The sequence below is a fragment of the Rhipicephalus sanguineus genome, chromosome 7, assembly GCF_013339695.2.
Source record: "Rhipicephalus sanguineus isolate Rsan-2018 chromosome 7, BIME_Rsan_1.4, whole genome shotgun sequence".
NCBI classification, from domain to species: Eukaryota; Metazoa; Arthropoda; class Arachnida; order Ixodida; family Ixodidae; genus Rhipicephalus; species Rhipicephalus sanguineus.
Window position 1 is genome coordinate 9,620,192 of NC_051182.1, and position 13,903 is coordinate 9,634,094.

Here is a 13,903-nt window from a genome sequence, read left to right on the forward strand (position 1 = left end):
AAAAATTAAGGACAGTCTGCAGTAAAGGGCAGAGAACTGAGCTGAGAATTAATTAACGTTTTTTTTCTCCCTGTAGTAAGAGATTTCATCGAAGTAGAGGCATTAGGCCAACATAAAAAAAAAGCCGACAGATCCCACGCAATGTGGAAATCGAAGTAATGCAAAGCAGCCAGCAAACAGCTGCATATATCGTCTTCTTTGTCATTGAGGCAAACGAAGTCATTCATGTCGTGAAATCTAGTTCACTATATATCGCAAGTTTGCCATGAATGCATGCATGTACACTCTGGTATATGCCATGCTAATGAAACGTGCATTCTGGTACATATATACGATTCGTGATCAGCTATTTATATTCGACACGCACTCAGGTCATGGCACACTGATTTTGGTATATATCCAGCTAACAAAACGGCTGCGAGCGCACCATGAGCGTGGCGTCTAGATCATGCAGTACATGACATGCGCGTCATGATTGTCATATTGAATCCTGTTATTTACGGTCATCACGCAGTCCCGTCGCGCAATACCAATTTTGGTGTATATCAAGCTAGCGAAACGTCCGCCAGTGCACCATGAGCGTGGCATGTAAGTCATGTTATACATGGCATGCGTTTCATGATTTTCATATTAACTCCTGCTATTTGTGTTCGTCACACAGTGAGGCCGCGCAATACCAGTTTTGGTGTATATCAAGCTAGGGAAGCGTCTGCCAGTGCACCATGAGCGTGGCACGTAAGTCATGGTATACATTACTTGCGTTTCATGATTTTCACATTAACTCATGCTATTTATGTTCGTCACACAGTGAGGTCGCGCAATGCCAATTTTGGTGTATATCAAGCTAGGGAAACGTCTGCCAGTGCACCATGAGCGTGGCACGTAAGCCATGTTATACATGACATGATTTTCATATTAACTCCTGCTATTTATGTTCGTCACACAGTGAGGTCACGCAATGCCACTTTTGGTGTATATCAAGCTAGGGAAACGTCTGCCAGTGCACCATGAGCGTGGCACGTAAGTCATGGTATACATTACTTGCGTTTCATGATTTTCACATTAACTCATGCTATTTATGTTCGTCACACAGTGAGGCCGCGCAATACCAGTTTTGGTGTACATCAAGCTAGGGAAGCGTCTGCCAGTGCACCATGAGCGTGGCACGTAAGTCATGGTATACATTACTTGCGTTTCATGATTTTCACATTAACTCATGCTATTTATGTTCGTCACACAGTGAGGTCGCGCAATGCCAATTTTGGTGTATATCAAGCTAGGGAAGCGTCTGCCAGTGCACCATGAGCGTGGCATGTAAGTCATGGTATACATTACTTGCGTTTGATGATTTTCACATTAACTCATGCTATTTATGTTCGTCACACAGTGAGGTCGCGCAATGCCAATTTTGGTGTATATCAAGCTAGGGAAACGTCTGCCAGTGCACCATGAGCGTGGCACGTAAGTCATGGTATACATTACTTGCGTTTCATGATTTTCACATTAACTCATGCTATTTATGTTCGTCACACAGTGAGGTCGCGCAATACCAATTTTGGTGTATATCAAGCTAGGGAAACGTCTGCCAGTGCACCATGAGCGTGGCACGTAAGTCATGTTATACATGGCATGCGTTTCATGATTTTCACATTAACTCCTGCTCTTTATGTTCGTCACACAGTGAGGTCGCACAATAACAATTTTGGTGTATATCAAACTAGGGAAACTTCTGCCATGCACCATGAGCGTGGCATGTAAGTCATGTTATACATGGCATGCGTTTCATGATTTTCATATTAACTCCTGCTCTTTATGTTCGTCACACAGCGAGGTCGCGCAATACCAGTTTTGGTGTATATCAAGCTAGCGAAACGTCCGCCAGTGCACCATGAGCGCGGCACGTAAGTCATGGTATACATTACTTTCGTTTCATGATTTTCATGTTAACTCCTGCTTGTAAACGCGCCCTTACTGCGCAACCAGCAGGAAAGAAGAAGGGAGACAGGAAAGAGCGCAGACTACCAACTGTTTATTCTCAGTTCACGAAGCCAATATATAGGCATGCCACGCTGCGCCATCACGATGCGTACGACACCGAGATTCACTTGCAACACTGTACCGCGGACAGAGCTGTGAAAAAACTCCTCATTTTTACCGAGCGCCACGTTTTTTTGTTGTCACATAATCACGGGGTGTACATCTCTATTTTTATCTCTTTACTATTTAATCTTTTTACAACTCTAAGATGGCGCGGACAACACATGAAAAGCCACAGTGAAAATTGAAAAGGCCATGGAAAATGACTAAAATTATAAAACAACACTGCTGATATGATTCATAGCCAAAGAGCAACAACGATGAAACACACCAATAAGGCAAAGCACCAAGGTTCGCAACTTAAAACCGTCTAAAAGCTTTACAAAGCGTCATACGGGAAACAAAATAGGCGAAAAGAGTGCACAGCCCTCATCAAAAGGTTAACAGAAGAATTCCTTTCCAAAGTGTTACTCGGAAAATTAAATATGGCCATTTAAGAAGACTATTTCTTTGTCCGAAAGCGATATCGACGGCATGCTTATGCACTTGTCATTGTACTGTCTTATAAAATACGCTTCTATAATTTCCCTTTCACTGCTGTTAACTCATATCAGCAGTGTTGTTTTATAATTTTAGTCATTTTCCATGGCCTTTTCAATTTTCACTGTGGCTTTTCATGTTGTCCGCGCCATCTTAGAGTTGTAAGAAGATTAAATAGTAAAGAGATAAAAATAGACACCCCGTGATTATGTGACAACAAAAAAACGTGGCGCTCGGTAAAAATGAGGTGTTTTTTCACAGCTCTGTCCGCGGTACAGTGTTGTAAATGAATCTCGGTGTCGTGCGCATCGTGATGGCGCAGCGTGGCATGCCTATATATTGGCTTCGTGAACTGAGAATAAACAGTTGGTAGTCTGCGCTCTTTCCTGTCTCCCTTCTTTCCTGCTGGTTGCGCAGTAAGGGCGAGTTTACAAGTATGAACCAACTAGTCTGCAAAGAAGTTTTGCTGTAACTCCTGCTATTTGTGTTCGTCACACAGCGAGGTCGCGCAATACCAGTTTTGGTGTATATCAAGCTAGCGAAACGTCCGCCAGCGCACCATGAGCGTGGCACGTAAGTCATGGTATACATTACTTGCGTTTCATGATTTTCACATTAACTCATGCTATTTATGTTCGTCACACAGTGAGGCCGCGCAATACCAGTTTTGGTGTATACAGTGAAACCTCGGTGATACAATCATGGCTCATACGAATTTCTGGATGATACGAATATTTCTTTGGTCCCGGCCAATGCCTATTGGCCAGCAATGTAATGGAGTACGGTTGTTTCGAACAAATTTTCACCCACGACGTTTGATACGAACGTACGCTACCGACCAGGTACGAAGAGGTGCTGTCGCGGAAGACGCGCCAAGCACGTACAGGCGCATAAACGCAAGCGCGGGCGTACGCGCCGCGCCGCCAATTGGTCAGAATCACGCTGTAAGAAAAATACTATTCTTACACAGTGATCAGAATAAACCTTCAGTGACGCGTCGTAGCCTCCGAGATTGTGTGCGCGAATCTTGGAGGCCCTAATGCCCCTCTGTGTGCCATCAGATTTAGATTACAAGCCATGTCCTCCATGCAAGCGATGCCCTCTTGAATCAGACACCCTATGAAAGGTGGACGAGGACCGAAAAACAAGGACGGTCTTGGCGAAGGAGCTAGGTGTCACAACGTCAACATGCACGACTGTTGGGGGCGCACTTGTGCGGGCACGGCCGTAGATCTCTCGAAAAACATCCCCAACACCACCGCGATATGTAAATGATAACGTAGGGCCGCGGTTGCGAAAATTTCTGGCCTTCATCTATCGCGTCAAAGCGCTCCTTATGTCACTTTTGCCGCAGTACTCCAGCTGTCACGGGTCTCAACACATTTGGTTCAATAATTACACACGCGTGCACAGGTCGTATATATACGAGTGCAGGTATGATTGCTGACGTCTAGAAACTTCACTGGCAATCGTGCGGAGCTGTTCGTGACTTTGCTGCGGCCCTCAAAATGAATAAATGAAAATGTACGCCAACTTTCTTTTGTCGTATGCTAATTTTTGATACTTTCTGGTGATACGAATTTCGGATGATACGAATATTTTTGGTAATCCCTCATGATTCGTATCACCGAGGTTTTACTGTGTCAAGCTAGGGAAACGTCTGCCAGCGCACCATGAGCGTGGCACGTAAGTCATGGTATACATTACTTGCGTTTCATGATTTTCATGTTAACTCCTGCTATTTGTGTTCGTCACACAGCGAGGTCACACAATACCAATTTTGGTGTATATCAAGCTAGCGAAACGTCTGCCAGTGCACCATGAGTGTGGCACGTAAGTCATGTTATACCCGACATGCGTTTCATGATTTTCATATTAACTCCTGCAATTTATGTTCGTCACACAGTGAGGTCGCACAATACCAATTTTGGTGTATATCAAGCTTGGGAAACGTCTGCCAGTGCACCATGAGTGTGGCACGTAAGTCATGTTACACCCGACATGCGTTTCATGATTTTCATGTTAACTCCTGCTATTTATGTTCGTCACACAGTGAGGTCGCACAATACCAATTTTGGTGTATATCAAGCTTGGGAAACGTCTGCCAGTGCACCATGAGTGTGGCACGTAAGTCATGTTATACCCGACATGCGTTTCATGATTTTCATATTAACTCCTGCTATTTATGTTCGTCACACAGTGAGGTCGCACAATACCAAGTTTGGTGTATATCAAGGTTGGGAAACGTCTGCCAGTGCACCATGAGTGTGGCACGTAAGTCATGTTATACCCGACATGCGTTTCATGATTTTCATATTAACTCCTGCAATTTATGTTCGTCACACAGTGAGGTCGCACAATACCAATTTTGGTGTATATCAAGCTTGGGAAACGTCTGCCAGTGCACCATGAGTGTGGCACGTAAGTCATGTTACACCCGACATGCGTTTCATGATTTTCATATTAACTCCTGCTATTTATGTTCGTCACACAGTGAGGTCGCACAATACCAATTTTGGTGTATATCAGCTTGGGAAACGTCTGCCAGTGCACCATGAGTGTGGCACGTAAGTCATGTTATACCCGACATGCGTTTCATGATTTTCATATTAACTCCTGCAATTTATGTTCGTCACACAGTGAGGTCGCACAATACCAATTTTGGTGTATATCAAGCTTGGGAAACGTCTGCCAGTGCACCATGAGTGTGGCACGTAAGTCATGTTACACCCGACATGCGTTTCATGATTTTCATATTAACTCCTGCTATTTATGTTCGTCACACAGTGAGGTCGCACAATACCAATTTTGGTGTATATCAAGCTTGGGAAACGTCTGCCAGTGCACCATGAGTGTGGCACGTAAGTCATGTTATACCCGACATGCGTTTCATGATTTTCATATTAACTCCTGCAATTTATGTTCGTCACACAGTGAGGTCGCACAATACCAATTTTGGTGTATATCAAGCTTGGGAAACGTCTGCCAGTGCACCATGAGTGTGGCACGTAAGTCATGTTACACCCGACATGCGTTTCATGATTTTCATATTAACTCCTGCTATTTATGTTCGTCACACAGTGAGGTCGCACAATACCAATTTTGGTGTATATCAAGCTTGGGAAACGTCTGCCAGTGCACCATGAGTGTGGCACGTAAGTCATGTTACACCCGACATGCGTTTCATGATTTTCATATTAACTCCTGCTATTTATGTTCGTCACACAGTGAGGTCGCACAATACCGATTTTGGTGTATATCAAGCTTAGGAAACGTCTGCCAGTGCACCATGAGCGTGGCATGTAAGTCATCTTATACATGGCATGCGTTTCATGATTTTCATATTAACTCCCGGTATTTATGTTCGTCACACAGCGAGGTCGCGCAATACCAATTTTGGTGTATATCAAGCTAGGGAAACGTCTGCCAGTGCACCATGAGCGTGGCATGTAAGTCATGTTATACATGGCATGCGTTTCATGATTTTCATATTAACTCCTGCTATTTATGTTCGTCACACAGTGAGGTCGCGCAATACCAATTTTGGTGTATATCAAGCTTGGGAAACGTCTGCCAGTGCACCATGAGTGTGGCACGTAAGTCATGTTATACCCGACATGCGTTTCATGATTTTCACATTAACTCTTGCTATTTATGTTCGTCCCACAGTGAGGTCGCACAATAACAATTTTGGTGTATATCAAACTAGGGAAACGTCTGCCAGTGCACCATGAGCGTGGCACGTAAGTCATGTTATACATGGCATGCGTTTCATGATTTTCATATTAACTCCTGCTATCTATGTTCGTCACACAGTGAGGTCGCGCAATACCAATTTTGGTGTATATCAAGCTAGGGAAACGTCTGCCAGTGCACCATGAGCGTGGCATGTAAGTCATGTTATACATGGCATGCGTTTCATGATTTTCATATCAACTCCTGCTATTTATGTTCGTCACACAGTGAGGTCACGCAATACCAATTTTGGTGTATATCAAGCTTGGGAAACGTCTGCCAGTGTACCATGAGTGTGGCACGTAAGTCATGTTATGCCCGACATGCGTTTCATGATTTTCACATTAACTCCTGCTATTTATGTTCGTCACACAGTGAGGTCACGCAATACCAGTTTTGGTGTATATAAAGCTTGGGAAAAGTCTGCCAGTGTACCATGAGTGTGGCACGTATGTCATGTTATACATGACATGCGTTTCATGATTTTCATATTAACTCCTGCTATTTATGTTCGTCACACAGTGAGGTCACGCAATACCAATTTTGGTGTATATCAAGCTTGGGAAACGTCTGCCAGTGTACCATGAGTGTGGCACGTAAGTCATGTTATACATGACATGCGTTTCATGATTTTCATATTAACTCCTGCTATTTATGTTCGTCACACAGTGAGGTCACGCAATACCATTTTTGGTGTATATAAAGCTTGGGAAACGTCTGCCAGTGCACCATGAGCGTGGCATGTAAGTCATGTTATACATGGCATGCGTTTCATGATTTTCATATTAACTCCTGCAATTTATGTTCGTCACACAGTGAGGTCGCACAATGCCAATTTTGGTGTATATCAAACTTGGGAAACGTCTGCCAGTGCACCATGAGTGTGGCACGTAAGTCATGTTACACCCGACATGCGTTTCATGATTTTCATATTAACTCCTGCTATTTATGTTCGTCACACAGTGAGGTCGCACAATGCCAATTTTGGTGTATATCAAGCTTGGGAAACGTCTGTCAGTGCACCATGAGCGTGGCATGTAAGTCATGTTATACATGACATCACTCTAAAAACTGAAACTCCTGCAGTGAGAGTTATAGAGCTGTGTTACTCCCACAGATCTCATTATACTCTCTCTCAGGGAGGCGCTTTACTCTCGTTCGGCCAGGAGGAGTGAAAAGGCCTTTCACTCCTCCTGGCAAAAGAGAGTAAAGTGCCTGTCTCACTCCCGCATCCCACGAGAGAGTAAAAGGTTGTTTTACTCTCTTGCCATATAAGAGCTTGTTTCAGAGCTTGTTTTAGTCTTGCAACTCTCCAAATATAAGGAGCTGTAAAGAAAAGTTCGTGCAGTCTAATATCTTTGGCAGTAGCTCAATCGATGAAGTGACGGCGATACATTCCTCGTCAACTTATCGCGACGAAAACCGCTGACAAGCACAAAGAATCTGCGATCATAAATGTACGCGATTATACTCACACGTACGCACACTCTGAGTCAGGTCCTAGTTATAAACTGACTAGAGGCGGCACGCCGCAGCGTACGCAATAAAATGCTGTGGACAGAGAGCATGAGAAAAAAAAAGAAAAAAAAGGGGGGGGGGACTCTTACGTTTCGCCTTTAAAACGCGAGAGCGATATTCGTACACACGCATGTACCCACACACGCACACACACACTATCGCCTTCTCAATCGCTATAGCTTGCCTTCGCTTCTCGATGGAGACATATACACAGTGCCGCAAGGAAAGCCAAAGTGCAAACGCCCTCTCTCTCTTTGCATCTACCTCGAATTTTCGCTCACGACCAACCAACGCTGCTCTTTCGCTCAGAACCAATGACGCCGACGCCGCCGACACCGGAATTCCTGCGAGACGAGCTCTTTGACGCTATCGCGTCAAAATAACAGATATATATAAACGCGACTTCCTTCAAGCGGCCGCTAAACGGGAGGGCTGTTACATGAGCCGTCGAGAAACACGATAACGCAACCTTCCGACGCATGCGCGAGCGAGGAAAGACAAAATAAAAACAAAACAGACACACGCACACCAGGAGAGGAGAAGCGTGCGTGCTAAAGTCGAAGTCTCGCCGTCGCCCGTCGCTGCCTTCGCCATTTTCTCCCGTTGCCCGGTCATCGAAGTTTCCGAATTGCTCAGCTGTGTCGGCTGTGCGTGCCAGTGTCTTGTGTGTGCGCGACTGTGATCTCAACGCTGGACGTGAACGGCATTTAGCGACGGCAGTGCAACATCCCGTACTGTGAGCATGTTCGTGTTGGTTTCATGATGGTCTGGAGACTCAAGCGTGCTTGCACCTCCGTGTATGCGTGTTCGGCCAGCACCTGGTTAGGCACAGTCGGAAATGCGAACGGTAAGTGGTGCTTCTGTGTTCTCAGTTTCGCGGCGCTCACGTGTGTAGTGCTGCACAGTGTGTCGCGTGGAAAGTACAATAAAAAGCAGAATGTAAAAGCATTACACGCGCATACGTGTGATGCCTGATGCGCGTTTAAAAAGCTTTTGTGAAGGCACACGCTTTGCACGGCCACTCTATCGAAGAGCGGGTACGCCTCAATGAAGACAATTTGTGCTATACAATTTCTTTGCTTGCCATAAAGCGTGAATGCGGCAGCGTGAATGTGGCAGCGGCAGCGTGCTTTCAGAAAATATAAACAAGCGAGAGGCCGCGGTTATCATTCCGTCATGTGTGCATTAAGGGCAACTTTTGTTTTCATTTGAATCAGCTGTAGTTGTCAGCCTCGGTTGTACGATGGTTGCGGTGCTCGGCCGCCGACCCGAAATTCGATCTCGGCCGCGGCGGTAGCATTTCGGTGGAGGCGAAACGCTAAACGCCTGTGTACTCTGCGATGTCAGTGCACGTTAAAGAAAAACAGATGGGCGAAACTTCCGGGGCCCTTCGTTGCGCCCTTCACTTTTTTAGAAAAACGCCTATTTTCATAATTCATTTTCGGTAAAACACCCCCCTCCATCAGAATTTCCCTCCCCCCCCCCTTCCCCTGTGGCTACGGGCTTGGCGTACGCTATTCCAAAACTCCCTAATATTAGTAAGTGGGAATACTTTTCGATAACAATTTTGCATTGCGCACTTTGTTCGTCTCTAAACAAAAAAAAAAAACAGCATACCATAGGGTAATTACGTCATTAGGTTGGACTGGAGCGAATAAATTATGCTGCAGAGATATGATTATGGCCATATTATGTGAAAGTTGTCTGCTAAGTGACAGCGTTTATGGTGAAGCACGTGCATTTTACAATATTGTCACTTAATTAGTGACAATTTTGTGACATAATTAGTGACATCTTGAACTCTCCTGGATTCCATGTGAATATTCTCATCGAGTTGAAGATGTGTGAGGTGTGCCAGGCTTATTCAGTCACATCAGTGCAAGTCAGCTCAATGCAATACTGATGGCAGAGGGACAATCATTTAAAAAATGTGACTCTCATAAGACTATTATGAAGCTTTGAAGCAAGGCTAAGCAGCCATTAAACATTATCACAGTTAAAAAAAAAAGCTATGTTCAGCAAGAACAGAACACCTTTCGTCATTTCTTATGGTTTACTTCTGTAAGTCATATGTAAGCTTCCTACCTTCATACTTCTTGATGAATGTAAATATTGTGTTTAGTGCAGCACCAGAAGCAGTAGACAATGGCACGCAGATCACCAGATGATTCTATCACAAATTCTCAAAGGATGTGCTGTTGTGCACCTTCTCCGTGCTTTATCCTGCTTTGCTTGGAGCTCTTTCATTAGAATGATACACGGCAAACAACTTAATTTATCAGAAACTCAAATGCTGTGTTTTTGACGAAATGGTAGGTGTGGAGTGAACTTGAAACTGCAAGTATTTTCTTTCTAGTCTCGCACAGGCAGTGAAATTTGTGGTTGGCTATAGTTGTAGGTTATGCTGGCTGTAGGTTGGCTGTAGGTTATGAATGTTTGTGCAGTTGGCAACACTACACTACTGAAGTTGATGTGTATATATGTAAATGCTGCAAGACTTAAAATGAAGGAAGGAAAGAAAGAAATGGATGGGAAGACAGGCACGTTAGCCAGTTCTTAAACTGGCTGGCCATGCTGTGCAAAGGAAGAGGGTACGAGGAATAAAGGATAATACAAAAGAAACTTTACAGAAAAAGAACAAAACAGGAAAGAAGAGTATGATGCCTCGTAAAGTCTGTCTCTAAGCTCACTTTTGCATAAGAAGCACAGCAGCACTTTCAATGCTAACATCAAACGGGAGCAGCAATGAAACAGCTCTGGAATCTGTTTTCCCTGAGATAAAAAAAAACGCTTTATCTACACTGCCAGTTTTGTATTATGTACTGAATTAGTTCTTGGTGTTCGAGTGCATTAGGATAATAAATTTAGAGTTAAAAGATTGTTTCATGCATGGACGTCTAACTGAATTTATGCCGGTTATCTGAATTGGGTATTGGTGTGCTTTACAGCTGTTTAGTGCAGCATGAAATAGTGAGTCACTGCAAAAAACCTGTACATTTCTTTTTTTCTTTGCAGATGGTGCTCAAGATGGCACATGCAACGCTATGCAGCTGTGGACACCAGCAGCTTGATAAGAACTCTCGAAGCTCATCTGGATGCTTCACAGAACCTGGGTTGGTAGCAGCAATCTCGTTAGGAGAGAGTGATCAAATAGAATCCATTTCTGAATTGTGCAATGCATACCTGTGTTTAATGAAGCAAGTCATTGATACATTAGAAACATTGAGAGTATCACTATTTTGAGTCCAATTTCATGGTAGCTCTTATCTCAGTCATCCGATACAGTGTACAGAATCTGCACCTGCACTCTGTCACGCCATAACACTATATTGAATTTACAGTGGAGTGCCTCGATAATAGACACCTGTAGCATGATATTGACTGTATTGTGAGGGATTCATAGTGTTCCTGGTGTAATGGTCAGTACTTATATAACGGCAGTGCTAAGAAGACAAGGACAAGAAAGTGCACAGCACGAGCGCTTACTCACAACTGAAACCTTTATTGCTTCAGCAGAAAATATATACCTAAACTTGAACCTCTCCTATTACCCGCCAACTAGCTCGCATTCCCGTTTTGCTTCAAACGGTCAGTATTGTGATGCGTTACCTTAACAATGAAGTGGCATGTACATCGATATACATTGAAGCTCACCAGCGCATTGTTATTATGGTGTTTAACTTTATTTTTGTGTTTGGTAGTTTCAAAACCGTTCACAATTTGCGACACAAATGTTAGTCCTGTTGTGAGTCACAACAGGACTAACATAGGATGGGCTGCATGCGCCTTGTGATTTAAGTTATCACTGTTAGGAAAATTTTTACATTCATTTCCACTTGATAGTTATATTAATTGGTTGTCTAGTTTGTGTTGGCTAGGGGAGATTTAAAGTAATAGCAAGCAGTAAGCAGCATAGAAAATTTTCAGTGTGCACGCATTTCATAGTTGGCAGAAGCAGGATGGTGCAGTGCTTACAGGCAGGTGCTATGTGCACCGCTGGTTTAGTCCGAAGTGCTGTAAGAAAGACATCTAGATGCTGCTTTGGCATAAACAGAGTTTGATATTTAAATGTAAATTGAAAAATCGAGGCTGTCCACTGTGGCATGCCTCATAAGTACTATATATCTATATTTTGTCCTGTCTAGCCTAGGATTTTAAATAATTTAATTGGGAGGACATGCACTAAGTTTTGAGGATAAATGAATTATTTTTGTAATAGGAGTTGCTTACACAAAACAACAAGCAACACTGCACACTGGCTATTGTACCTTGTTCTTTTGCTATGTGTATAAAAACATGGCAGCAAAACATGGACAAGCAATTATGAGCCTCGTCTTTCTTTATTATAATGCTGCGCCTTTCTAGATATTACAAGAATGAAAGTGTGCTGCACACTCATTGAATATCTCGCAAGAAAATACTAGGCAGCTTCTTAATTTTGTATTTTTGTGTTTGTTTCGGAAAAGTCTGCAGTAAGAGAAGTCAAGTGGGTATTTTGTATGGATGCAGAAAGCTTAATGGACTTCTTTGCTTGATATCTTTTTCAGGAAGACTGAACACTTTTGGCAAAGCAGCAACAGTTCTGGCCTACCTGTTTGTCTACAAGACGGTCTCTTCCGTGAACACTCCTGTGCCTTACAGTATACTATACTGATGATCTTGTACATCTCTCAGTATTTAGGATTGTCACCACTTGGACTGCTGCACTGTGTTATGCACGGTGCTGAGTCCAAACTTTCCAATAACAGTGTGCATTTGAAAATTTTACATGGCTTGAAAAGATGCTGAATGTTAACTCATTTAATTTACTAAGCATGGTTCTTGACTGTTTTACAGCCATTATTTATTCCCTGTTCAATTTTTATTCAACCTCATGGCATGTCCAGTCCTTGGTTCTAATGTGCCAAGCCACCACCAGTATTGATGGGCAATTTTTAATTCAAAGCATGTTATTGCCTAACTCCGAGGTAACTTTCCTGTCATGATATTCGGATTCATTTTCAATGTGGTACTTCTGCACGAGCCATAAGTTGAGCTGTTGAAGGTGACGAAGAACCAATTTTCCAGTCGAATTGGATGGCACTAGCTGGCATTTAAATATTGTAACCATTGGTCTACTACCTATGCATAATAATACGGTGAATAGGGTTGCGAAATAATGCCATGTTCCCAAGCTTAACTTTATAAATTTACATTATTTCTTAAAAATATGTGAATAAAGGCGACTGTGTTTACAAACCTTGGCAAATGGATCTATGGTCGACACCACAGGTCTTTATACGAAAAATTGAACTGCACAATCATGTGTAACATGTTTTCATGCCTGAGGGCAAACTAATGCAGTATATCAGAAAAATGGTACACCAACATGCCTAAGTGTTGCAAGCCTTTATTACTTATCGAGTTGCCTTCATGTGTAAGCAGACACCAAGTTCTCTGTGCATCAGGGGCATAGGCAGAAATTTTTTTCGGGAGGGGGGGGGGGGGCGACTCCTTGATTTGAAGTGGGAGCCGGGCAGGCAGATGTGGTCAACTGTCATTTTGGGCTCTGTATGCCATAGCAAAAAAAATTTTCGAGGGGGGGGGGGGGGTAGGCCCGCTGTGCACCCCTGGCTACGCCACTGCTGTGCATGCCATCTCTTTGGATTGTACTTGCATACTGGCATTGCGAAGTGTATATGTCGTGCTTTGTGATGAATTTTTGAACTATACTTTCATAATATTTTACTGCTGTGACTTAGTGCTCAAGTTGCATTGTGTATGTTGTTTCATCTGTTCAATAATGAGCATAGGTTCTGTGGTAGATGAAAATGTATAATTTACATTGACATTGTGGATCTTATTGTTTTGATTCCAATAAAGTACTACAACCAGCATTTGTTGTATCATTTGAAGTTTTAAGAATTTGTAATGCATTCAAACAAAAAAGTCCTTGTACATGTAAAAGAAATTGTTCAGGCTTTGACATATAGGTCGTGGTTCTCAGCCATGGATGTTTTGGAGACCCCTTGTGGACTGGTGGAAGTGATGAGGGACCCCTTGCAGTGAGAGGTAAGGGGGGGGGGGGGCTTAT

The 13,903-nt window shown here is 43.3% G+C and overlaps 1 long non-coding RNA gene across 1 annotated transcript; it reads left to right on the forward strand.

The window, feature by feature from the left end:
• Window positions 1-8,429: 8,429 nt before the first annotated feature.
• LOC125759185 (uncharacterized) lies at window positions 8,430-12,803 on the forward strand. The gene is made up of 3 exons (XR_007416711.1): window positions 8,430-8,677; window positions 10,846-10,943; window positions 12,378-12,803. It is a non-coding gene; the product is annotated as an uncharacterized LOC125759185 (long non-coding RNA).
• Window positions 12,804-13,903: the final 1,100 nt, after the last annotated feature.